The sequence below is a fragment of the Scyliorhinus torazame genome, chromosome 5, assembly GCF_047496885.1.
Source record: "Scyliorhinus torazame isolate Kashiwa2021f chromosome 5, sScyTor2.1, whole genome shotgun sequence".
NCBI classification, from domain to species: domain Eukaryota; kingdom Metazoa; phylum Chordata; class Chondrichthyes; order Carcharhiniformes; family Scyliorhinidae; genus Scyliorhinus; species Scyliorhinus torazame.
The window spans coordinates 313041800-313068958 of NC_092711.1; the positions used below are offsets into that span (position 1 = coordinate 313041800).

Genomic DNA, 27159 nt, shown 5'->3' on the forward strand with positions numbered 1-27159 from the left:
TTGCAATCCTTTCCTCTACATCTCTGGAACTTTTCGGAAGCTGATAGAAAACCCCTAACAGGGTGACCTCTCCTTTCCTGTTTCTAACCTCAGCCCATACTACCTCAGTAGACGAGTCCTCATCAAACGTCCTTTCTGCCACCGTAATACTGTCCTTGACTAACAATGCCACCCCTCCCCCTCTTTTACCACCTTCCCTGAGCTCACTGAAATATCTAAACCCCGGCACCTGCAACAACCATTCCTGTCCCTGCTCTATCCATGTCTCCGAAATGGCCACAACATCGAAGTCCCAGGTACCAACCCATACTGCAAGTTCACCCACCTTATTCCGGATGCTCTTGGCATTGAAGAAGACATACTTTAAACCACCTTCCTGCCTGCCGGTACACTCCTGCAACTTTGAAACCTTACTCATGACCTCACTACTCTCAGCCTCCTGTATACTGGAGCTACAATTCAGGTTCCCAAGCCCCTGCGGAACCAGTTTAAACTCTCCCGAAGAGCATTAGCAAATTTTCCCCCAGGATATTGGTACCCCTCTGGTCCAGGTGTAGACCATCCCGTTTGTAGAGGTCCCACTGACCCCAGAATGAGCCCCAATTATCCAGAAATCTGAAACCCTCCCTCCTGCACCATCCCTGTAGCCACGTGTTCAACTCCTCTCTCTCCCTATTCCTCGTCTCGCTATCACGTGGCACCGGTAACAACCCAGAGATAATAACTTCTGTTTGTCCTAGATCTAAGTTTCCACCCTAACTCCCTGAATCCCTGCCTTACATCCCTATCCCGTTTCCTACCTATGTCATTGGTACCTATGTGGACCACGACTTGGGGCTGCTCCCCCTCCCCCTTAAGGATCCCGAAAACACGATCCAAGACATCACGCACCCTGGCACCTGGGAGGCAACACACCAACCGCGAGTCTCTCTCGTTCCCACAGAATCTCCTATCTATCCCCCTAACTATGGCATCTCCAATGACTAATGCTCTACTCCTCTCCCCCCTTCCGTTCTGAGCAACAGGGACAGACTCCATGCCAGAGACCTGTACTTACCCCTGGTAAGTCCCCCCCCCCCCCCACCCCCCCAACAGTATCCAAAGCGGTATACTTTTTACTAAGGGGAACGACCACAGGGGTCTCTGTACTGACTGCTTCCTCCTGGCCCCTCTCACCTTCACCCATCTATCTTTATTCTTTGGAGTAACTTCATCCCTGAAGCTTCTATCTATGACCACCTCTGCCTCCCGAATGATCCGAAGTTCATCCAGCTCCAGCTCCAGTTCCCTAACGCGGTTTCTGAGGAGCTGGAGATGGGTGCACTTCCCACAGATGAAATCAGCAGGGACACTGACGGCGTCCCTCACCTCAAACATTCTGCAGGAGGAACATTGCACTACCTTCCCTGCCATCCCCTCTAGATAAAAAAAGAAAAAGAAAGAAAGAGCTTACCTGTTATTCACTCCCCTTCTCAGCAAGCACTCACTCAGCAACCTCTGCGCCCCGCACGATAACACCAGCCAATGAACTTATTGTTTTGCTGTGATGTCACTCCTGAATTGTTTTTTAATTTCAGCCTGCTGTCCAGAGGTGTCCCTCTCAGCTCCCGCTCTTTTTAAATCTCCGCGACTCTCAGCTCCCGCACTTTTCAAGTCTCCGCTCCGACTCGCAGCTCCCGCTCTTTTTAAATCTCCGCGACTCTCAGCTCCCGCTCTTTTCAAATCTCCGCTCTGACTCGCAGCTCCTGCTCTTTTTAAATCTCCACAACTCGCAGCTCCTGCTCTTTTTAAATCTCCGCGACTCGCAGCTCCTGCTCTTTTCAAATCTCTGCTCCGACTCGCAGCTCCCGCTCTTTTTAAATTTCCGCGACTCTCAGCTCCTGCTCTTTTCAAATCTCCGCTCCGACTCGCAGCTCCCGCTCTTTTTAAATCTCCGCGACTCTCAGCTCCCGCTCTTTTTAAATCTCTGCTCCGACTCGCAGCTCCTGCTCTTTTAAATCTCCGCTCCGACTCGCAGCTCCCGCGCTTTTTAAATCTCCGCGACTCGCAGCTCCCGCTCTTTTTAAATCTCTGCTCCGACTCGCAGCTCCTGCTCTTTTAAATCTCCGCTCCAACTCGCAGCTCCTGCTCTTTTTAAATCTCCGCGACTCGCAGCTCCCACGCTTTTTAAATCTCAGATCTCACTGATCAGTTCGTATCTGCCCAAGTAACTTCATCTCGCGGTACCTGCTTTGAACTGCAGCACTTATTCCCTTTGTCATTTTTCAATGGCATTCTCATTGAAAAATCTCACATCACCTTCTGACAGGTCCCTTTTTATTCTTCAACGACTCCTCTAAAATATGTTTATGCTCTTCGTTGACGATCTAATCGCTCGGCTGTCCATCAACAGCAACCAGGGACCTAAATCCATTTTAAAAAGGATTTTTACATGTTTCTTTTGTCGCACTTCACTAATCGTCAAATCTCCCTGGATGGCTACTGTGCTCAAACACTTCCCTCAAACTGTGTCCTTCATGCAACCTTACATTCTCAACATCTGATTACTCCTAATTCTCCCCCTTGCTGCCTTCTAAATTTGCTTTAAAACGCTTCTCATCTGCTCCATATGTCTTATTCCCTCTTTTCCTCCTTCGATTGGGTCGCTGGTCACATATGTTATCTGTAAAGTACTGTGAGGAATGGTTCTGAACCAGCACTGAGACATCAATGTGAATCATTGCTGTTAACCTGTTGCACAGCCTGCCACTTTTACAATTACCAGCATGATGCTCCCCATAACTTTGCTCATGATCTGACCATTAATCACACACAAAAGCTCATACAAGAGTCAGACACAGCCGTCTTGTTTGGAAATTAATTCTTGGGATATGGCAGTAGTAAGGCCAGCATTGATTGCCCTGGAGCCGGTGGTCGTGGACTGTCTTCTTGAATGGCTGCAGCCCGTGAGGGTGGAGTGCTGCTCAGTGCAGCTTGGAAAGGAGCTACAAACATATGAAGTTGACAGGAAAAGACCAGCATGTCCGCCAAGAGAGATCCAAATGTACTGGGATGTTGACCCAGCAACTATGCAGGAACAGCCAACATATGTCCACATTTGTAAGGTGTATGTGAATTGGAGAGGAACTTGGAGGGGTTCAAGATCCCCTGCTCCAGTGTCCCTTATCACACGAGGAAGTTTAGAAGGTGCTACTAAAGTAACCTAGAAGCATAGAAAACATAGAAAGTAGGAACAGGAGGAGGCCAATCGGCCCTTCAATCCCGCTCCTTCATTCATTATGATCACGGCTCATCATCAAGTTCAATACCCTGATCCTAGCTTTCCCCCATATCCTTTGATCCCTTTAGCCCCTATATCCAATTCCTTCTTGAAATTTTACAATGTTTTGGCCTCAACTACTTTCTGTGGTAGTGAATTCCACAGATTCACCGCTCTCTGGGTGAAGAAATTTCTCCTCACCTCAGTCCTAAAAGGTTTACCCCTTATCCACAAACTATGACCGCTAGTTCTGGACTCCCCCACCATCAGGAACAATCTTTCTGAATCTACCCTGTCTAATCCTGTTAGAATTTTGTAAGTTTCTGTGAGATCCCCTCTCACTCTTCTAAACTCCAATGAATATAATCCTAGCCAACTTAATCTCTCCTCATATGACAGTCCTTCCATCCCAGGAATCAGCCTGGTAAACCTTCGCTGCACTCCCTCCAAAGAAAGAACATCCTTCCTCAGATAAGGACACCAAAACTGTGCACAATACTACAGGTGTGGCCTCACCAATGCCCTATACAATTGCAGTAAAACATCTATTTTCCTGAACTCAAATCCTCTCGCAATGAGGGCCAACCGCGTACAGTAAAAAGCTGAAAAAATATCCAAACGATTCAGTGTGAAACAGTTCTGTTCTCCTGGGCAATACCTTATTTTCTTCTTTGATGTCTGACTGCAGCAGTATATTTTTATCTCTTGGTGTGAGATCCAATAAGAAAAGATTGTTACGGGGTCAACCATCTAAAGTACCTGCAGAAACATTTAGAGCATATATTCCTGTCTTTGTCCACCAATCTTATTAAAATTGAAATCCTTTGCTGGCTACATTGAAGGTTAGCTGAATTGTTTTTATTCTACAACGCGGAGTTCACATTAAGCGTCATGTCAAGGTGTTCTTTATTCAGAGTTGGGATACATCTTCGTGGGCTGTGACTGCATACCTGTGAGTCTTGTTTATACGAGCATGCTAAATAGGAGCAGAAGTAAAGCGATTTGTTCCCTTGCACCTTCTCTGCCATTCGAGAAGATCATGGCTGATCTGCTGTGTTACAAGTTCTACATTCACATTGACCCTGATAGCCTTTGATTCCCTTGCCTCACAAGAATCTGTCTACTTTGCCGTCAAAATATTCAAAGTCTCTGCCTCCACCGACATCAGAGGCCGAGAGTTTCAAAATCAGACACCCCTCTGAGAGAAACAAATTCTCCAAACCCCGCTCATAATGAAGGATATCATTCCATTAGCCTTCTTAATTACTGACTGTACCTACTTACTAACTTTCTGTGACTCCTTTTTGATTTGATTTAATCTGATTCATTGTCATGTGTACCGAGGTACAGTGAAAAGTATTGTGCTGCGCACAGCACAGGCAGATCTTTCCACACATGAAAAACATAGGACATATGATAATTACACAATGTAAATACACAGACAGAGACATCGGGTGAAGCTTGCGGAGTGTAGTGCTACTCAGTAGAGAAGATGAGTGGAGAGATCAGTTCAGTCCATAAGAGGGTCATCCAGGGGTCTGGTAACAGCGGGGAAGAAGCAGTTTTTTAATCTGTTTGTGCGTGTTCTCAGACTTTTGTATCTCCTGCCCAATGGAAGAGTTTGAACGAGAGAACAACCCAGGTGGGAGGGGTCTTTGATTATGCTTCCCACTTTCCCAAGGCAGTGGGAAGTGTAGACAGAGTCAATGGATTGGAGGCGGGTTCACGTGATGGACTGGGCTGTGTTAAAGGAGTAAAGTCCAAGGCAGAGAGATTTAGTGAGGGGATTCCAGACTTTGCGAGGGCGCTGGAAGCTGAACACTCGGCCAGAAATCAAGTAGCCATAAAAATTAGAGAAATGCAAGAGCACAGAAATGGAAGAGCAAACAGGTCTGAAAGGGAACTGCAGGGCTAAAGGAGGTTGAAGGAAATCAGCTATTTCTGATAGGTAAAAGGCCATTTTAATGTAAATATTAAAGCCCAGTCTTTAATACCCATTTTAAAATAAGGATTTCAGTGTTCATTACCTTAGGTCATGACAAAACACACAACTTAAACAGAGGTACAAAGCCTGACACATCCACAATTGAAGATAAAAACAGCACTTTTACTGACAATGTGAACGGACGATTGTTCTAATGAACAGATTTCAAAGTAAGTTTGATATTAAGAAATGAGCTGGACCAGTAATCAGATCAAGGTCGAAATAAGCACCATAGCAATATGAAGCCACCATTGTGCAGAATATGGATAAATTGGAAGTCAGCAGAAAACCAGTAAAAAACAGACTTGATTCCAGCACAAAATCACATTCCATAGCTCACACAAATATTCAAATATGAAACATTTAAAACTTATGTTGCACATTGAGGATTGACAGTTAAGCATTGAATCAAATGTATTTGAAACTCACCCAAACCAATTAGGACAACATAGAGGTATGGATAGATGGCTTCAGGCTGATAACGTTCTCTTTAATTTTGATCTAACTACTTGCTATCCTTATTTTTGTATTTTCACTTTTCCACTCTAACTCGTGACGTTTGCGCAAGCTGTTTTGCTTTAAGCAAGAAACCATTTCTGTATTATTTTTGAAAGTTAAAATTGTTTTATAAATTACTTCTCTTTAAGTATTTTGCTGGCAAGGCTTTATCGAGAATAGATTTAAATTTCTCTCAATTGTAATCAGTAGAGGTAATAAAAGATTCTTACTTGCACCCGAGAAGCGTAACTCAAATTTCTACCGAGTTCTATAGTGTTTGCGAGACTGCACTTGAACCGCATGGTAGATCTCTACAATTGGCGCAGTCTGCAAAAGGGGAGGAGCGCAGAGTCGGAGGAAATCAGAAGACCTAAGAAAGACCAGAAGGACAGAAGACCCAAAGACATCTATCCGAAAAACGGCTAAGACGGGTTAGAAAATATCTTTTTTCACCCATTAAAAGTCTCAAAGCTGCAACGTCAAGTGCTTCGACCTCTGAAGAAAGGACCTTTTAAGAAAGCGTTATTCAATCGGGTGCCGGTCGTAAAAACTAAATGAAATGGGACTGAATAATAAATAGTCGCGGCGGTGTGATCGTCAGATTGCACAAAGCGTGGTTGACGACCAAAAAATTGGGTGTAAGGCTGGATTTAGGGCAGACAAAAAGCCTAATATAGATTCAGAGCCTTCAAATGGTAGCAAACTACTTCCCACAACCTCTAAGGGAGGCCGTGCTGTACCGGATGTCTCTGTTGACAATATATTGGGAGACCTTAGATCTTTGATTTATAGACATTTTAGATTGGCTAAAGTATCTACGCAAACTGAATCAAAATATGACATCCCTAAAGGACAGTGGTCCCTTGATGACATCAAAATTTGGGGAGAAACCACACGATTGACCAAAAAGAAACCTATGAAATGGTCTTTTGCAGTAATGGCACAGCTCCATAAGCAGCAAGAAACAATCACAAACACAAAACATAATTGCGAACTTAAAACTGCCAAAGAAAAACTAGTGGCAGTCATTGACCAATTGCGAGCTGGAAAATCTGAGCTCGAGAAATCTGATCAAGCCGAAACACTATTGGCAGACTCAAAATGCAGAACTCAGCTATTACTATTACAAATTGATGAACTCCAAAATGGAAATACTGACTCAGAATCCAAACTTCAACAGTTAATATCAGAAAATGATGGTCTTAAAAGTCAAAATTGCCAGTCACTTCAGGAAAAATGTATTTTGGAAAGTGACATGGACACCATGAAATGTCATAACAAATTACTGACAGACAAATTAACAGTTCAAAAGCCTTCAAATTTGTCTTTAAAACCTCAGTTCAATTCTCCAAAGCAAACAGTCAAGAGTTGAAATTATTTTAACTAAGGCCCAAGATGTACCAGCGGTAACTAGGTCAGATCCTGCATTATTGCAAGCTGCTACTGACATGAGAACATTGAATACACGGATCGAAGTTGCACAGGGGGAGTCTGGCCAAATGAACTATCTGTCCATTCCGGGTTCAAGGACCCTTTTTCCCCAGAACAAACCGTTATCTTAATCTGAAACCAACCAAGAAATGCTGCTGGCCCCGATCGAAAAGCTTCTCATGCAGCTTTAATAGACTGTGAGATTGTTAAACAAGAAAAGCCTATTCAGTTGAACAATGAGCCTGGTGGCAAACAAAGTGTAATACAACTTAACCCATTAAGCACTAAACCGCTTTGAATTGAAGTGATAAAGACAACAGCTTATGTTTTAAACCATTTAAAAGATCTATCATCTAAAACCCATTTTGTCAGTGGTTTAAGACCTGGGGCGTCATTCTCCGACCCCCCGCCGGGTCGGAGAATGGCCGTTGGCCGCCGTGAATCCCGCCCCCGTCCCCGTCGAAGTCTCCGGTACCGGAGATTGGGCGGGGGCAGGAATCGGGCCGTGCCGGTTGGCGGGACCCCCCGCTCAATTCTCCGGCCCGGATGGGCCAAAGTCCTGCCCAGAAATTGCCTGCCCCGCCGGCATAAATCAAAGCTGGTATTTACCGGCGGGACCAGGCGGCGCAGGCGGGCTCCGGGGTCCTGGGGGGGGCGCGGGGCGATCTGACCCCGGGAGGTGCCCCCACGGTGGCCTGGCCCGCGATCGGGGCCCACCGATCCGCGGGCGGGCCTGTGCCGTGGGGGCACTCTTTCCCTTCCGCCTCCGCCACGGCCTCCACCATGGCGGAGGCGGAAGAGACTCTCCCCACTGCGCATGCGTGGGAAACTGTCAGCGGCCGCTGACGCTCCCGCGCATGCGCCGCATTTCCGCGCCAGCTGGCGGGGCAATAAACGCCATTTCCTCCAGCTGGCGGGGCGGAAATCCCTCCAGCGCCGACCTAGCCCCTCAATGTTTGGGTCGGCCTCCAAAGATGCGGAGCATTCCGCATCTTTGGGCCGGTGCGATGCCCGTCTGATTGGCGCCGTTTTGGGCGCCAGTCAGCGGACATCGCGCCGTTGGGGGAGAATTTCACCCCAGAACTGTTTGCAGCTTTAGACTTGATCCTACCCAGACCTCAGTCCCAGTCCGAAACAGCAGCTGCTAAAAATAGCATATCAATCGTTGCTTCTCCTCCTCCGCGAACAACAAATCCGACCCCTGTACTCACTTCGAAAAAGAATTCTAGAAATGATATCAAATTTCCTTCCTCGTGTTGAAGACGGCCATTTTGCGAATTTCAGATTTCATGATTACAAACTGGACTCCTACGATGAAGGCCCGTCTCCTGGCTACAGGGATACGCCCCAAGTCACGTATCGCCAAAAAATTGCAAAACTGTTAACTTGAGAACACTGTCATTATTTTGAATGTTGCTTTATTAATTTTAAGAAATTAACAAATCTTGTTAGATGTGTTTTTTTAACAGATTAACAGCCGGCGAATTCATCTACAGAAAACCAAGTTCATTCAGCGGAAGATAGATTGATTTCTTGACTACTTTGTCCATTTGTGTTGCCACTTTCAAAGATCTGCGGACCTGTACGCCCAAATCTCTCTGACTTTCTATGTTCCGAAGAGTTTGGCCATTTACTGTATATTTCCCCTCTATGTTAGACATACCATAATGCATTACCTCATATTTGTCCAGATTGAACTCCATTTGCCATTTCTCTGCCCAAGTCTCCAACCTATCTATGTCCTGCTGTATCCTTTGACAATCCTCAACGCTATTTGCCGCTCCACCACCCTTGGTGCCATCCGCGAACTTACTAATCAGACCAGCTACATTTCCCTTAAATCGTTTATGTATACTACAAACAACAGAGGCCCCAGCACAGATCTCTGTGGAACACCACTCTTTACAACCGTCCATTCAGAAAAAGCACCCTTCTACTTCTACCCTCTACCTTCTGTGACCAAACCGGTTCTGTATCCATCTTGTCACCTGACCTCAGATCCCATGTGACTTCACCTTTTGTAGCAGTCTGCCATGAGGCACCTTGTCAAAGGCGTTACTGAAGTCCATGTAAACAACATCCACTATCCTCCCCTCATCTTTGTCACCCCCTCAAAAATCTCAATCACGATGGTGAGTGTGGTAATCATCACTGTTGTATATATTAGGAGATGTGTGGTAAGGCCCTGTACGAAGGTACAGGGGTAGTCCCTGCCTACTGGCTCCGCCCAGTAGGCGGAGTATAAATATGTGTGCTCCCCATACAGCAGCCATTTTGCCAGCTGCTGTAGGAGGCCACACATCTTAGTGTAATAAAGCCTCAGTTGTATTCAACTCTCATCTCTGTGCAATTGATCGTGCATCAATTTATTACACTAAAGTTTTCAGAAGATGGACCTCTGCATCAAGCCGGATCGCCTGCAGCTGGATCCGCAATCAAGCGACGCCAAAAAGGACTTTCAACACTGGCTAGCTTGTTTCGAAGCTTACATCAGGTCTGCACCAGACCCAATTCTGGAAGCTCAGAAGATCCAGATCCCCTACTCGCGGCTGAGCTCCTACATTTTTCCGCTTATCCAGGATGCTCCGACCAATAATGAAGCCATGGCGCTACTGAAAGAGAACTACGCCCAGCGGACGAACACGCTCTTCGCCAGACACATACTCTCTACTCGTAGTCAGCTCCCTGGTGAGTCTGTAGAAGATTTCTGGCATGCTTTAATTCCCCTGGTCAGAGACTGTGACTGTCAGGCCGTCACGGCCACGGAACATTCGAACCTCCTCATGCGGGACGCTTTCATCACGGGGATAGGGTCAGACCACATCTGCCAGCAACTTTTAGAGGGGGCCACGCTCGATCTCGCGGAAACCAAAAAGCTGGCGCTATCGATGACACTCGCCTCGCGCAATATCCAGGCCTACACCCCCGGCCGCGCGGCCCCCTCCTCCTACGCATCGTGGACTCCACAGACGGCTGCCCCACCGGGGACTGCACTCAGCCAATTCTACGCCTGTGCCACGCACCAGCCAGCCAACACCGAGGGTCCCAGATGTTACTTCTGTGGGCAGCAAAAACACCCCCGCCAATGCTGTCTGGCCCGTAGCGCCCTTTGCAAGGCCTGCAGCAAGAAGGGGCACTTTGTCACGCTGTGCCAGGCCCGCTCAGTCGCCGTGATCGCACCAACCCCCCCCACGTACGGACAGTGGGCGCCGCCATCTTCCCCTCCTCGGACCACGTGCGGCCAGTGGGCGCCGCTATCTTGTCCATCTCAGGATCTCTAGGTGCCGCCATCTTGCCTCCCCCACAGCACATGGGCGCCACCATCGAACCAGGACCCGTGCCCCCGGGCATCCCATCGTCCGACACCAGCGACCTGCCGCGACTTGCCTCGGTCACGATTGACCAGTCTCGCCCACACAAGCGTGAAGATCGATGGGCACGAGATCTCCTGTCTGCTGGACTCCAGGAGCACCGAAAGCTTCAAAAATCCTGATACGGTAAGGCGCTGCTCCCTCGCGGTACACCCCGTCAATCAGAGAATCTCCCTGGTCCCACTCCGTGGCGATCCGGGGGTACTGTATAGCCACGCTCACGATCCAGGGCGTAGAATTCAGCGGCTTCCGCCTCTACGTCCTCCCCAACCTCTGCGCTGCCGTGCTACTTGGCCTGGACTTCCTGTGTAACCTCCAGAGCCTAACATTGAAATTCGGCGGGCCCCTATCACCCCTTACTGTGTGCGGCCTCGCGGCCCTAAAGGTCAACCCACCTTCCCTATTCAGTAGCTTTCCTGTTTAACAACTCACAGCGGGGCAAGATCAAAAACGATAAAATCTTGAGGTGGAGGATCGAGCTCTCCACATACAACTATGAGATTTTGTATCGCCCCGGTAAGCTCAACGAGCCACCCGATGCTTTGGTGAACACCATTGCAAAGTATTCATTTAGTACCTCGCCCAGTTCCTCTGGCTCATCACATAGATTCTCCCACTGTTCTTAAGTGGTTCAATCCTTTCTGTGGCCATCCTCTTGCTTTTTGCATGTGAATAAAAAGCTTTGGGACTCACCTTAATCCTACTTGCCAAGGACTTTGATGGCCCCTCCGGGCCCTCCTAATTTCCTGCTTAAGTACCTTCCTACTTTCTTTGTACTCCTCAAGGGTTTTGACTGTCCCCACCCTTCTAGACGGTACAAAAGCCTCCTTTTTCTTTTTGACGAAGTTCACAATATCACTCGTTATCCAAGGCTCCCCAAACTTCCCATACTTATCCTTCGTTCTCTCAGGAAAGTGACTTTCCTGACTCCTAATCAACTGTCGCTTGAAAGACTCCAACATACCCGATGTTGATGTCACAGAATTGCTGGGTGGTATGGCCTGTTTTAGTGCTGTATATTTAATCTAATTCTCAGTAATATCAAGCCCTTGTTTTCAAGAATTCCTAAGATTGGACAAAAGTGCAGGACCTATCGTGTGACGTGTATTCAATGGTGAATTCCAAAAGTAGCTTCTAAGTCACTGATGTCAGTAATAAGTGGGACAAGCAGTGGATAATATCCTAATTTCTGATTATACCGTGACATGGATAGAATTCCATTTTTCAGAGCAGGATGTGTAGATCCCTCTGGAGCTGTGTTAATGAGCAAGTTGCCCCAGGAATCAAATGCAGTCAAATCTATAGAGAAATTGAGTAGAATGTATGAAATTGAATCATAGGCTGGAAATTAAGTCAGCCGCTCTTTTGAAAGCTGAGAATTCAATGCAGAGAAGAAAATTAATAGCTTGGGGATGTACAAGAAATGCCTTGGAAGCCAAATTAAAGAAACAAATAGACTACAAACTGAGGTGAGACAACCAAATTGGTAATCAGGCATAAATTAAGGTGGTAAACAATGTTTAATTTGGACCTGCCAGTTAATGGATACTTAGAATATGCTGACTGAGTTTCGAAGACAGACATTTCAAACATGGGAGCCTTGGGGATATACAATCATATAGAATAAGTCTCCAAATCAAACAAGAACATGGTTCCCAGGCCAAGAACAGTGAAGCTGCTTTCCTCATATGAAGTCTGCCAAAAAATGAGTTTTGTTTCTAATCAAAGGATCGGACCTTTCAACATGAGCAACAAACAAGTGTGCGGAGACCTGGAGGGATTTTAACAAGTGAACATCATTCCCCTATCCACGCAAACCCGGCAACAATCATTACCTGGTTGCCAAGAAGGAGCATAGATTTAGCCGGTTTAGAGGTGTTTAAAGCACCAATCCCCGATAGTCATTTCGATGGTGAGTGCAGGAGGAGCGGGAAGCAGCAGTGTGCAATGTGACTTATGGAGGAGAACGGTATTTCCTTGTGGATTCTCATTGAACGAACCACTTCTGTTATTTTTCAACTTGATTGAATCGGCCCTGTCCGCCGCTTGACCATCTCACCCGGCAGGTTTGGCCGGATTTTTTTTAAAATTAATTTGTGGGATGAGGGCGTCGCTGGTTAAGCCAGCATTTACTGCCCATCCATGGTTGCCTTTCAAAAGATGGTGGCGAGTCGTCCTCTTGAAGCTGCAGTCCCTGAGGTGTAGGTACACTGTTAGAGAGGGAGTTCCTGGATGTTGCCCAGCGACGGTGAAGGAACGGTGATATATTTGCAACTGGGGTTGGCGAGTGACTTGGAGGGGAACCTCCAGTTGGTGGGTTCCCTAGTATCTTTTGCTCTTGTCCTTCTAGATTGGAGCGGTCATGGGTTGGGAAAGTGCTGTCTATGGTTGGATTTGTCCTGTTTCTAGTGTACAGGGCATACTGGGCAATTTTACGCATTGGATTGGATTGGATTTGTTTATTGCCACGTGTACTGAGATACAGTGAAAGGTATTTTTCTGCGAGCAGCTCAACAGATCATTAAGTACATGAAAAGAAAAGAGAATAAAAGAAAATACATAATAGGGCAACACAACATATACAATGTAACTCCATAAGCACCGGCATCGGATGAAGCATACAGGGTGTAGTGTTAATGAGGTCAGTCCATAAGAGGGTCATTTAGGAGTCTGGTGACTGTGGGGAAGAAGCTGTTTTTGAGTCTGTTCGTCTGTGTTCTCAGACTTCTCTATCTCCTGCCCGATGGAAGAAGTTGGAAGAGTGAGTAAGCCGGGTGGGATGGATCTTTGATTATGCTGCCCGCTTTCCCCAGGCAGCGGGAGGTGTAGATGGAGTGAATGGATGGGAGGCAGGTTCGTGTGATGGACTGGGCGGTGTTCACGACTCTCTAAAGTTTCTTGCGGTCTTGGGCCGAGCAGTTGCCATACCAGGCTGTGATGCAGCCCGATAGGATGCTTTCTATGGTGCATCTGTAAAAGTTGGGAAGGGTTAATGTGGACATGCCAAATTTCCTTAGTTTCCTGAGGAAGTTAAGGCGCTGTTGTGCTTTCTTTTCCAGATAGATGCCAGTGGATTAGCTTGGCAAGGGTTGCGGCAAGTTCTGGAGGTCAAGCCTTCAGTACTATTACTGGAATATTGTCAGGGCCCTGAGCCTTTGCAGTATCCAGTGCCTTCACCCATTTATTGATATCACATGGAGAGAATCGTTTTGGCTGAAGATTGACATCTGTGATGCTGGGGACCACCGGGGTAGACCGAGATGGATCATTCACTCGGCACTTCTGGCTTCAGCATATGTGCTGGGCTCCTTCATCATTGAGGATGGGGAAATTTGTGGAGGTGTTTAATTTTCCACCACCATTCATTGCTGGATGTGTCAGGACTACAGAGCGTAGATCTGATATGTTCGCAGTGGAAGCGCTTAGCTCTGTCTATCACTTGCTGCTTCTGCTGTTTGGCAAGCCCTGTGTTGCAGCTTCACCAGGTTGACACCTCATTTTTGGATATGCCTGGTGTTGCTCCTGGCACGCTCTCCTGCACTCCTCATTGAACCAGGGTTGATCTCCAGGCTTGGTGGCAATAATAGAGCTTGTGTCAGGTATGACTCCAACCAGCAGAGAGTTTTGCCCTAGATTTCCATTGACTCCAGTATAGTTCGGGCTCCTTGATGCCATACTCGGTCAAATGCGACCTGATATCAAGGGCAGTGACTCTCAACTCATCTCTGGTATTCAGCTCTTTTGTCCATGTTTGAATCAAGGCTGTAATTTGGGCAGGAGCTGAGTGACCCTGGCAGAACCCAAACTGAGCATCCATGAAAGATATGAAGGGCCATGAGTTTGCAAACTGTGATTGAGTACAATTCTGCTGCTGCTAATGGCTCACAAAGCCTCATGGATGCCCAGTCTTGAGTTGCTAGATCTGTTCGAAGTCTGCCTCATTTAGCATGGTGGTAGTGCCACACAACACGTTGGAGGGTATCCTCAATGTCAAGATGGGACTTTGGCTCCACAAGGACTGTGCGGTGGTCACTTCTATCGATACTGTCATGGACAGATGCATCAGCAGCAGGCAGATTGGTGAGGATGAGGTTAACTATGTTATTCCCTCGAGTTGATTCCCTGTTGCAGTCCCAGCCTAGCAGCCATGTCCTTTGGGACCCGACCAACGTGGTCTGTGGTGGTGCTACCGAGCCACTCCCGGTGATGGACATTGAAATTACTCACCCAGAGCATATCCTGTGTCTTTGCAACCCTCAGTGCTTCCTCAACATGGAGGAGTACTGATTCATCACCTGATGGTGGACAGTACGTGGTAATCAACAGGAGGTTTCCTTGCCCCTGTTAACCTGAAGCCATGAGACGTCATGGGGTCCAGAGATGATGTTGAGGACTCCCAGGGTTACTCCCTCCCTCCTGTATAACACAGTGCCTCCATCTCTTCTGGGTCTGCCTTGCCGGTGAGACAGGACATACCCATGAATGGTGATAGTGGTGTCTGGGACATTATTTGTAAGGTATGATTCGACAATGTCAGGCTGTTGCTTGACTAGTCTGTGAGACAGCTCTCTCTCCCAACTTTGGCACAAGCCCCCAGACGTCAGTAAGGAGGACGTTGTTTCTTGTGCCTGGATCGCTGCCGGGTGGTCCGTCCGGTTTCATTTCATTTTCGTGTTTTTGTAGCGGTTGAATACAACTGAGTGGTTTGCTGAGCTATTTCAGAGAGCGGTGAAGAGTCAACCACATTGCTGTGGGTCTGGAGTCACATGTAGGCCAGACCAGGTAAGGATGGCAGATTTCCTTCCCAAAATGGGATCTGTGAACCAGATGGATTTTTACAACAATAATTTCATGGTCATCGTTGGACTTTTAATTCCAGATATTTCATTGAGTTTAAATTCCATCACCTGCCATGGAGGGATTCGAATCCGGGTCCCCAGATCATCACCCTGGGTCTTTGGATTACAAGTTCAACAAAATTGTCCCTATGCCACTGCCTCCCAATGAGCTGTGGAGACTGTCACTGCTCCCACATTCAGACCTTCAGTTAACATAGCAAATCAAGCCCTAGTGACAACATGGATTCTGATCTGTATATTTCAAGTAGACTCTGCCAAAATCCAGTCCCACTGGCTGGTCTTGTTACCTTGAGCACCTTGCACGTATTCAATTTCAGTACGTTTATAAGCTGGCGTTGTCATTGGCCTACTAATCGAGTGACCTAGAGCAATGGTCTGGGGGCACAGGTTTGAATCCCACCACAGCACATGGTGAAGCTTGAATTCCATACAAATATGGAATTAAAAGTCCAATGATGGCCATAAAACCTACATGTGACTCCTGACTCACAGCCGTGTTTTCACAGATGTGCAGGTTGGGTGGGTTGGCCATGTTAAATTGCCCCTTAGTGTCCAAGGATGTGCAGGTTAGGGGGATTAGCTCATGGTCAATGCGCGGGGTTACGGACTGAGGGCGGGGAAGTGAGCCGGACTAGAGGGCTCTTTTGGAGGGCTGTTGCAGACTCGATGGGCTGAATAGCCTTCTTCTGCACGGGAGGGATTCTATGGTTGACTTGTAAATGCCCTCTGGAATGGTCTATTGAGTCACTCAGTTCAAGGAGGGCAATTACGGATGGGCTATAAATGTTGGCCCATCCAATCAATAAATGCAAAAACATAAACTGCTGGACAATCTCAGTAGGTCTGGCATCATCTGTGAAGAGAGAAGTGAGTTAATGTTTCAAGTCTGGATGACTATTTGTTTCAGATTACAGCATCCGCTGTAATTTGCTTTTATCCAATGAATGAATATCGACCTGCCCAGAATGAATTTTAAAGAAGTAATAGTGACCAGATAGTCTGCATTTGTTAACAACATGGGCTGGGCGATATTGCTAGGGAGAAGGCCACTGCTCTTCTTCAAACTAGCACCATGGAATTTCTTACCTTCCTCGGAGAGAGCAGACAGAGCCTTAGTTCAATGTCTTATTGAAATAGTTGCACCTCTTTCAATACTGCATCGGAAGTGGCAACTGACAGTTTGTGCTGAAGTCTCTGGAGACTGGAACCCACAACCTTCTGACACCACAGGCTAAGTGCTACTCAATGAGACATCATGACCAATAATCCAGGAGCCATGAAAGGTGAAGGTTTAAACAGAAAGTATTCCAAAGTCAGAAGTAAAGCTGCCCTTGCGGCGCTCAATACAATTGACTCAACCCGGGATGAGCAGAACAACTGGTCCTGGACGGGACAGGTCGGTGGGGGTGGGGGTGGGGGTGGGGGTGGAGGGCATTTAAAGGGCTCAGTAACAAGTGCCAGCTGGGTGGGTCTCTCCTCGATACCATGGGAACTCATACTCAACGAGCCCCATGTGGAAAGCGATGAGAGATTCCTCGGGATCCTCGTGAGGGTTATCACAATGACCAAGTAGGATCAGTACTGGGCGTGTGAAAAGTATTTCTGTGGATGTCTACCCAGTTAATGGGTAGTGCGGTATCACTGTTGCTTCACAGCTCCAGGGTGCAAGGTTCAATTCCCGGCTTGGGTCGCTGCCTGTGCGGAGTCTGCACGTTCTCCCCGTGTCTGCGTGGGTTTCCTCCGGGTGCTCCGGTTTCCTCCCACAAGTCCCGAAAGACATGCTTGTTAGGTGATTTGGACATTCTGAATTCTCCCTCCGTGTACCCGAAGAGGCGCCGGAATGTGGCGACTGGGGAACTTTCACAGTGACTTCATTGCAGTGTTAATGTAAGCCTACTTGTGACAATAAAGATTATTATTAATGGTAGCAGCTGTGTGTTTTCACTATCACCTGAGGTATCATGTCTCATTATATTATGCTTCAAAGATAATTGTGGCCTGTTACTACGAAGACTCGAAGACACTTGCACGTTTCATGATTATCGACTTCCTCCCTTTATTTTTCTTCCCCTTCAGTCGCAGAATTTGCCAACTGCATGGGTGCAAAGGCTGACCCACCACCCGGCTCAATAATCTTCCAATTCTGTCTACCTTTACATATATTGTGCCTTTAAGAAAAGTAAAGATCCCAGTGTGTAGCAAAACCAATTTTTTGGTGCAAATTTGGGAGATGAATTTCAAAGCTGCGTTCTCATTTATACGTGGACAATGCCAAGCTCATTTTCCCTGCCAGGTTCCTCTCTATAATTAGCCAGCTGCATAGTTGGAAGTGGGTGCACCACATTTACTGCTCTCTTTAATTGAGGGTCAAATTGATATCAAAGAGGATGTTTCCTTCTATTTTAATAAGTTGACGTTTCATGTTGATGTCAGGCTGGAAAATACGAATATTCGAAACAGGAGCAAGAAGAGATGATGTGGCCCATTGAATCTTCATCATCTTCAGTGAGATTATGGCTGATCTTCTACTCCACTTGCCTGCACTATCCCCTTTTACCTTGGTGCACAAAAGTCCATCTATTTCGGTCTTGAGTGTACTCATCGACTGAGTATTCACTGCTCCCTCTAGTCAAGAGCTTCAGTCCTCTGCATGAAAATAATCTCCTCATCTCAGCCCTGACTGGTGAACCTGTATCCTGAGAATGTGACCCCAAGTTCTTGCCTCTTGGAAACAACCTGTCAGCATATACCTTCTGAAGCACTGTAAGAATTCTACATGTTTTGATGAGATCACTCTCATCCTTCGAAACCTCAGAAAATGTAGGTCAACTCTACTTTATATGTCCTCAGAGGACAACCTTCTCATCACAGAAACCCTTTGTTGCACACTTCCAAGGTAACTGTACCCTCTAATTGATAAGGATGCCAAAACTGTGCACAGTATTCGATGGAAGGTCTAAAAAAAACTACAATTGCAGCAAGGGTAGTGTTCAATGGTTTGATTGAACTGTGTTTGATATGTTAGTTGCCTGTCCAATCTATGCAGCAGTACTTGATTGATTGCTTAAACCTGTGGATGAAGCTTGATAACTGAGAAGGTACCAGGTCAAAAAAAATCACTGGCCTCAGACCATGTATATGGATAATCCTGTAAGTTCTGAGATATTTTAAAATAAATAAACCTATTGCGGATTTAGAACAAGTGTCATTTCTGCATTATTTTGAGATAAATTAGACAGAAAAGATTTATAGAAAACTAGCAAATACATAAACCAAGGTGTCACGACTTGCATACTCCAATTCCTTTGCAGTAAAGGGTAACATATAATTTGCTTTCCTAATTGCTTGCTATATGTGCATGTTTACTTTTTTTGTGACTTGTGCACAAGACCCCACTACTCCTTCTGAATTCCAACATTTATTAATCTTTCACCTTTTAAAATATATTCTGCTTTTCCAATTTCCCTACCAAAGTAGATTATTGCACACATTATAAAGCAGCTGTCAGCTTCTTCCCAAATCATTTAATCAGTCTATATTCCTTTGCAAGAATAGTGCTGTGACAGCAGGCTTGCATTAAAAAAAGAAAGCAAGGCTTGCACACACGCACACATATAATATATAAAAATATATATTCCACTTGTCATGATCTCAGATATTCCAAAGAGTCATCCAGACTAGAAACATTAGCTCTCTTCTCTCTCCTCAGATGCTGTCAGACCTGCTGTGATTGTCCAGTATTTTCTGTTTTTGTTTCAGATTCCAGCATCCACAGTAATTTGCTTTAATATTCCTGATGTGTCATGACTGTTTTTAACCAAGGAAGCAGGAGATAATGTGTGCTCAGCAATCTCCCACAACCAGCAATACAATAGTGAGTAACTAACCAGCTTCATCATCATCATCATGTGTGTTCTGCTCAAAGGCAGGTCATTGGCTCATAATCGTCTTTCCATGTCTCTACCCTGTGCTGTCTTCTCGTTTGCCAAAACGTCCTTCAATTTTCAAGCCATCCAACACTGATATTCTCTTTGTCTTTTTCCATGAAATCGCGCCCAAAACATCCATCCAAATCTGCTCCCTCTCTCCTCCCACCCAGTCTTTTCCTGAGAAAAAAATCTGCTTCACCAGAAACCCAGGGAGAATTGTCTCGCTGTTCTTCAAACTAGTGCCAAGGGGTCATTGAGATTCACTTGAGATAGCAGACAAGTGACGGGGGAACATCTTGTGAAAGACGGTTCCACTTTCCATGCAGCACTCCCTCAGTGTTGCACCGAATTGTCTGCCTAGGCTATGACCTTGGGGGCAAGAAATAGTGGCTTTGTTTTTATTCATTCACAAGATATGGACATCACTGGCAAGGCCAGCATTTATTAACCATACCTAATTGTCCTTAACTGCCAATGCTGCTGGAATGTAGGAAGAGGCAGAAAGGTTGTACCTACACTGAAAGATAAGGATCAGCTCTTTGTGGGTCCAAGTTTCAGTGCAGCTTGAATTGTCACCCCAGACCAGGTCCCAACAGTTGCTCGGATACTGGACAGAAACCCCAATATCTTATTTTGATTTTGTGAGACTGTGAGTAAGGGATACCTCACTCCAGGAGCGATTTCACACAAAAATAGTGATATGGTATACTAAAACAAACTTTATTACGAACACAGTATTAAAATATCTTCAACATCAACAAGAAAATAGTTCAGAATTACCCCTTAAACAATGCTCATCAATACAGTGATACAATAACCCTTAAGTGCTATCTTTACTTCCATTCAAACAACATAACCATTTCAGATCTCAATCCACTTCTAAATACAATTAGCAGACCCAGCCATATTTGTTTCAGAGATTTTCTTTGAGACTGTTTTAAGAGATAGACCAAAATCATGCCGGAACAATGCAGCATCTCTAGCTGAAGTCTTTAAGAACCATCTTCATGGTTTGACTTCCAGGCACCAACTCAACAATCTCTGCCTCTCTGCTAAAATATCTCGTACTCTAGTTTGTCCCATTAGTTGCATCATCTTACTAACTGAACACAACGGCCTCTAACTAAATACTCCACAGGGAATCCTCTTGATCCAAACAAAAATCCATTAGCCCAAGCTTTTACAATGCCTGAATTGCACTTCTGACTCCCAATAAAACAGCTGTCTTACAAGCCAGGATTTTTAAAAACATTACTGCAGCAGTAACACACACTAACACAGGCCTTTAACCCTTACTGCACCAGATACACATAATACAATTTTTGTATCTGCAAGAAGGGGGAGTCCACACCGTGTTGAGTGAAATAATAACAGTTTATTTCAGGAGCCTTGGATGCACGGCACTCGATGCTATCCAATCTAGTGGGTGCTCATTAGAAGCTTGAAGTGCTCTAGTCAGCCCCAACCCCTTAGCGGGGAATTGTGTATTTCCCTCAAGGATTCTGGGAAATAGAGATCCCAATGGTTTAAGTCTTGTATGGATATAGGTTATGACAACAAAACATCAGAAATTCCTACATTCGTCACACTTGACAATGTAAGTTAAGCCTGACATTTTAGTGCGGGACTAAGGGAGTGCCGTATTGTTGGATGAAAGATTAAACTGCCTTTCAGGTGGGTGCAAACGTTCCGACAACATGAGCGGAAGAGCAGGCGCAATCATTCTGGTCAATATCATCCCCCTCGAGCAACAGCACAAAAGCAAAGTAAATGGTCATTTAAGATCATGAAAATAAAAGAAATAGGATCACAAGTAGACCGTTCAGCCCCTTGAGCCAGCTGCACTATCTAATACGATCAAGGTTGGTCTTCTACCTCAACTCCACTTTCCTGCCTGCTCCCTCTACCCCTGGATTCCCTGAGAAACTAAAACTCTGCCTATCTCAAGCCTTGACTTTCCTCGACGGTGAATCAGCCAAGGCCCTCTGTTTGTGGGACGTGGCTTGGTTGTGAGTGAATTGGATACTGTGTTCCTCTGCACAACCCCAACAGCCAGACTTCAGAAGTAATTAACAAGCTGCAAAGTTCTGTTGGATGGATTACGGATATGACAGGTGCTATAGAGTATCATGTTCATTCGATCTTTCTCCTTTTTTAATGCATAGCATCAAGGTCTTCCTTTCTGCCTTTTGTGTATCACAAGATATGAAACTCACTGGGCCCCATCTGAGAGCTGATACAGAGAACAAGGAACTGGGAGAATCAACCCTACTGCCTTGGAAAAGAGTGGACTGGGTTTGCACTTCACTGATACTTTTACTGATGTGCGCCGGTATCCTTTCTCTTCGAAAGCCAACTTGCTACAAAGCAAGGGGACTATATTGAGACATGTTAATTACTATAATTCTTAAAGCCCTCTTGCACATGGAATCACTGGAGCGTAATGCAAATATTCTGATTTTGTTGCTCTGTAACCTTTTTTCAATTAACAGAAGGCAAGTAACTCATTACTAGTCAGAGTGGAAATAATACAAACATTCTTGGATGACAACAAAAGATGTTTTTCTTTTTCTGTCTTCACTCGTGCATTCAGTGTGCAATAGCTTTCTTCAGATTTATTGCCCTTGAACATTAAGCAAGGCCCATGACTATCCAAATTTATTTTGTGACAATTAATTTTAATAAGCTACCAACAGCATGACAATTTGCTTATTTACTCGGGTAGTCGAGTATGCAGTACCCAAGCAACAATCCTGAACTATGGCATTGTTTTCACAGGGTTGAAGAATTGTTGCCGTAGCAACAGTGAAGCATGATGTCTCTTTCTATACTCGTGCACCTTGAGATCTCAGATTGAATTCAATTTCCACATTGAATACCTTGCCTGAAGCCCATAACGAATGCTTTGTTAATGAAATGTATTCGCTTTTCATATTCAGCCTGACAGTCGTTGCCAAGATTGATGCCAAGCAAAAATCAAAATGCTCTACACATCTGGGGGTAGATCGCAATGCTGTGAGTAAATCGTGTGCCCATCTCTCTGATTTGTATTTCTGATGGGCTTCTAATGCAAATATAAATTGGGACAGATGTAAGTCAGGCTGCTGACTTACTTTTGCACACTCGTTCACAGTCAGAATCAGCACCCTAGTTTCAAAGACGGGGCCGGTGCACGGGGTCGCACTAATCTACTCAATCAGTCGGGGCAGGATAACACAGTGAACATTTGTTTTCTTTCCTCTCTTCAAAGGCCGCAAAGGGACCCCTGCACTCAAGGACAAAGCTGGGCAGATCCACCACTCCAAAAGGAACAACTCCAAAAATTCTCAACAAAGTTAGCCGCACTAAGAACTCTGGTGAAGCTGAAATGCTTGACAGTTGAAGATGTTCCCGAGCCTGATGTCCCTGCAGCTTCACTCTGCACCGTGACATAGATGAGCTGACGAATAAATCTTGTGTCGAGAAAAAGCCACTGTCAAAGTATGTCAGGATTTGAGATTAGTTACACAACTTGAACACAGGGCTAATTAGTCTAGTCTAGATAGCAAATTTTACACAAAAAAGTGATAGTCCCTGATCTGAGATAAGCTTGAAGGACATGTAGATGCAACAATGATCATTTTAGGATTCATTAAAAGGAGCCTGTATTCTAAATGCTAGTGTCATGAGAATGTCGCTTTAAGAAATGTTTGGCTGCTCATATTACTGCAGTGATGTCAGAGTGTGGGTGGAGCTGGGCTGTCTGTCAGCTTTCTACTTTCGTTTTAGGCTGTTTGCTGCAGGGTGTGTTTTAGTTTTGTTTTCAGTGTTGGAGCTGAAGCCAGACAGAGCAGGTGTACCGTTGATCTCTCTGTCATGAAAAGACTATCTCTTGATCATTTGGTGAATTCAGAATTATAAATGTTCTCAGTAGTGAATGTAAACCTAATGTGCTTCTGGTAAAAGGTGCTTTAAGTCTTATGGATGTTGTTTGGGAAATTATTAAGGATTACTTAGTGTTGTATTCTTTGGGGGGTTTATTTGATTTGATGGTTGTGAAGATGTTCACTGTATGTTTTAAAAAGGTTAACTTGAGTTCATAGAATAAACATTGTTTTGCTTTAAAAAATTCTTTTCCATTTCTGCTGTCCCACACCTGTAGAGTGGGCCGTGTGCTCCCCATACCACAATCTATTAAAAGTTGTGGGTCAGGTGAACTCCATGATACACTTTGGGGTTCTCTGAACCCTGGCCCATAACACTAGACAGAATGGTCATAGGCAAAAATTTAACAGCAAAGTTCTTGTTTTATCGTCACTTAATTAAAAGCTAATATGCGAAAAGAATTATTAACAGTTCATTAGCATGATTTTACAGTTTTTGTGAAGAAGTTTGGCTCAATTAAAAAGGGCAAATATTGAATTAGGAATTAGACGCCATTAGAAAAAACAACGCCCTAAAATATGGCATGACCACACTCATTTTTAATTCTTAGTCTTGATTTTTCAGGATACTAATGTTCAAAACTGCAAAGATCACAGCGACATCAAATAATTGCCAGCTTTGCGATACCACAAGTTCAGAGATTTTTCTCTTACTTTCATGTACTTCTTCTAGCATGAGTGTAGCTGTCTTAGAGGTCTCTGATCTAGTTAGCTACATGGCGAGAAGGCATTCGAAGCATGCAACTAACTAAATTATGGAAATCAAATGCACATTTCTACCTTTTTAATTACGCATTTACATTTCAGATGCAGTGTTTTGTGATTTGAGAAGCTTAATAAATATCTTTAATATGTTTCCCATTGTGCAGTATCATCACATAATTTGTTAGATTGATATCTCCATTGAAGCTGATCATCATGAATGCGCTGTGGATTTTTATTGCAGTCTGTTACTCCACACATTCAAAAGGCATTGGGTTCACTGTTTAAGCTACTTCAAAAAGCTCTCCTGTCTCATTACTGCTTGCCACTCTAATTCAGAATTCCTCTGCAGCCTCTCGGCTCCCCAGGTGCAATTCAATGGTCTAAGGTGGTCAGAATACAGGAGGGAGATAGAGAACCTATTGGAGTGGTGCAACGACAACAATCTATCTCCCAATGCCAGCAAAACTAAAGAGCTGGTCATTGACTTTAGGAAGCAAAGTACTGTACACACCCCTGTCAGCGTCAATGAGGGCCGAGGTGGAGATAATAATAATCACGTAATGTCACAAGTCGGCTTCAATGAAGTTACTGTGAAAAGCCCCTAGTCGCCACATTCCGGCGCCTGGTACGGGAATTGCACCCACGCTGCTGGCTGTATTCTGCATTACAAACCAGCGATTTAGCCCACTGTGCTAAACCAGCCCCTGGTTGACAGCTTCAAATTCCATGAGGTGTACATCACCAAACGTCTGTCCTGGTCCACCCATGTCGACGCTACCACCAAGCAGTTACAACAGCACCGATACTTCTTCAGGAAACTAAGGAAATTCGGCATGTTCATACTGACTCTTACCAACTTTTACAGATGCACCATAGAAAGCATCCTATCGGGCTGCATCACAGCCTGGTATGGCAACTGCTCGGCCCAGGACCACAAGAAACTTCAGAGAGTCGTGAACACCGCCCAGTCCATCACACGAACCTGCCTCCCATCCAATGACTTTATACCTCCCGCTGCCTGGGGAAAGCGGGCAGCATAATCAAAGATCCTTCCCACCCGGCTTACTCACTCTTCCAATTTCTTCCATCAGGCAGGAGATACAAAAGTCTGAGAACACGCACGAACAGATTCAAAAACAGTTTCTTACCCGCTGTTACCAGACTCCTAAATATGGACTGTATGCTTCACTTGATGCCGGTGCTTATGTAGTTACATTGTGTACCTTGTGTTGCTCTATTATGTATTTGCCTTTAATTTTCTTTCCTTTTCATGTATTAAATGATCTGTTTGAGCTGCTCGCAGAAAAATACTTTTCACTGTACCTCAGTGCACATGATAATAAACAAATCCAATCCAATCCTAATGGTGTCCCAGGTGTGACATGATATATAATGCCTAGCACATTAAGGGTGAATGTAACACTCTAGCCGACCACTAGATGGAGGTGGGAGCAGACCTATAAAAAGGAATGCCTCTCAGGCTTCTGAGGAGAGAGCGTAGAGAAGGCGGGAGAAGGCTAGAGAGAATGGGAGCAGAGCAGTGAACAATTGGAGATAGTGTGCAAGAGACAGGTGTTGGTTTAGTGTAGACTGTAGTTTAGTTGTAATATTGGTTGTTTCAGGAATAGCGATTGAACCGTAGAACAAGTCGTGCAATAAATTTTAGCTTTGTTTATTTGACTTAGCTTTTTGTGGTCTTTGTGTACGCTACGAATCCATCCGGAGTATCAGCAACACAAAGAAAACCACACCAGGGAGTCGGCTGGATGGCAAGGCAGCTAGTCTTGGTGTGAAAAACGGCCACCTTCCTGATTCCTGTCAAGGTTATCCTTGGCTGGAAAGGTCAAGGACGTGGCCACTCGAGACCTCGACCCACAACCGCTGGGCCTCCACCGGCAGGAGGGGGGCCATGACGAGTGGGTAAGCCACCAGATACATCCTGGCTCCTGATTAGTTAGCAGCTCTTTGAGGCCATACACGTTCCTCTGTAAGAGCCAAGGACATTGACGACAGCCAGCGGATGGACAGACTGGATTAAATCCCAGTGGGGCCCCCGCAGAATAAGCCACAGTGAGGGTTGCCATTGGCTCACCAACTGGACTGCCCACTGCTGTGGCCATTAAATTCCGACCATCGTGACAAGGAGAAGCCTTTTCCTCAAAACATTGAGGCAGGCATATCCTCTTCACAATTAGCATCGCAAAGTGTTCGCTGTGGTTTCGTGTTTTGACCTTTTCCTCTGAAAGCAAGTCCCACTCCACGACTTGACCATAAATAACCCACTGAGGTGCTGCAATACCAAAGGTGCTGATTCTCAATAAGATTTTAAAAAAAGTGAAACCCCATCTGCACTCTCACATGTAGGGAATGATTCTTGGGCATTATTTTGAAAAATAACGCAGGAGTTTTGGCCAATATTTAACCCTCAACCAATCACTATAGCAGGCCATCTGGTCTTTACCTCACTGATATTTGCGGGAGCGCGCTAAGTACAAATTGCTTGCTGCATTTCAAATGTTGCAACAGTGTTGCACTTTTAATGTGATTTGGAAAATGCTGCCATCAAGAAAGGTGCTATAGAAATGCAATTTATTTATTTTCTTTTAGCATCAGGGAAGCTCACACATTGGCGGCCCATGTGAGAAGATTATGGGTGCATTACCCACAATTTTCTGATACGTGTAACATTTGAGTGTAGATCTCATCCGTCTAATGAATGTTTACCCCTGTCCCCAGTCCCCCGCAGTCTAACAGTGATCTAAATTGCCAAATAATTTCTCATCTCTGACACTGAGGAATTTTCCCTCGGTGTACTGCGCTGAAGATTTGGCCTAGATTATGGTCTTAAATCCACAACTTTCTGACTCCGAGATAAACTGGGAAAATCACCTTGAATGTCTACAGCATGCTGTCTGTTTCCTGTTTTATTCGCAAAAGTTGTTTTGTACAATGCACGCTGCAGAGCATGCTGTTAACTGAAGTATGAGAATAATTAAAGTGCCATTTCGGTGTGATGTTTAGTTAGCTGCGTCAGTCAGTAAGGAAGGAGTCAGCAGACTGGGGAGAGGTTCAATCTCTGCCCTGCCTTATCTGTGTGTAATTCCGTGTTCAGTGATGAGACAGTGTAATTAAAACATTGCAGAATTCTTGCTCGTGTGCAAGGAAATCCAGCCCTGTGACACAGGTGAAAATATACTTTC

At 45.2% G+C, this 27159-nt stretch overlaps 1 long non-coding RNA gene across 1 annotated transcript; it reads left to right on the forward strand.

The window, feature by feature from the left end:
• The first annotated feature begins 21512 nt into the window (after window positions 1-21512).
• Window positions 21513-25323, forward strand: LOC140421304 (uncharacterized). Its single transcript, XR_011946709.1, has 3 exons — window positions 21513-21626; window positions 22110-22346; window positions 22582-25323. It is a non-coding gene; the product is annotated as an uncharacterized lncRNA (long non-coding RNA).
• The last annotated feature ends 1836 nt before the right edge of the window (window positions 25324-27159 follow it).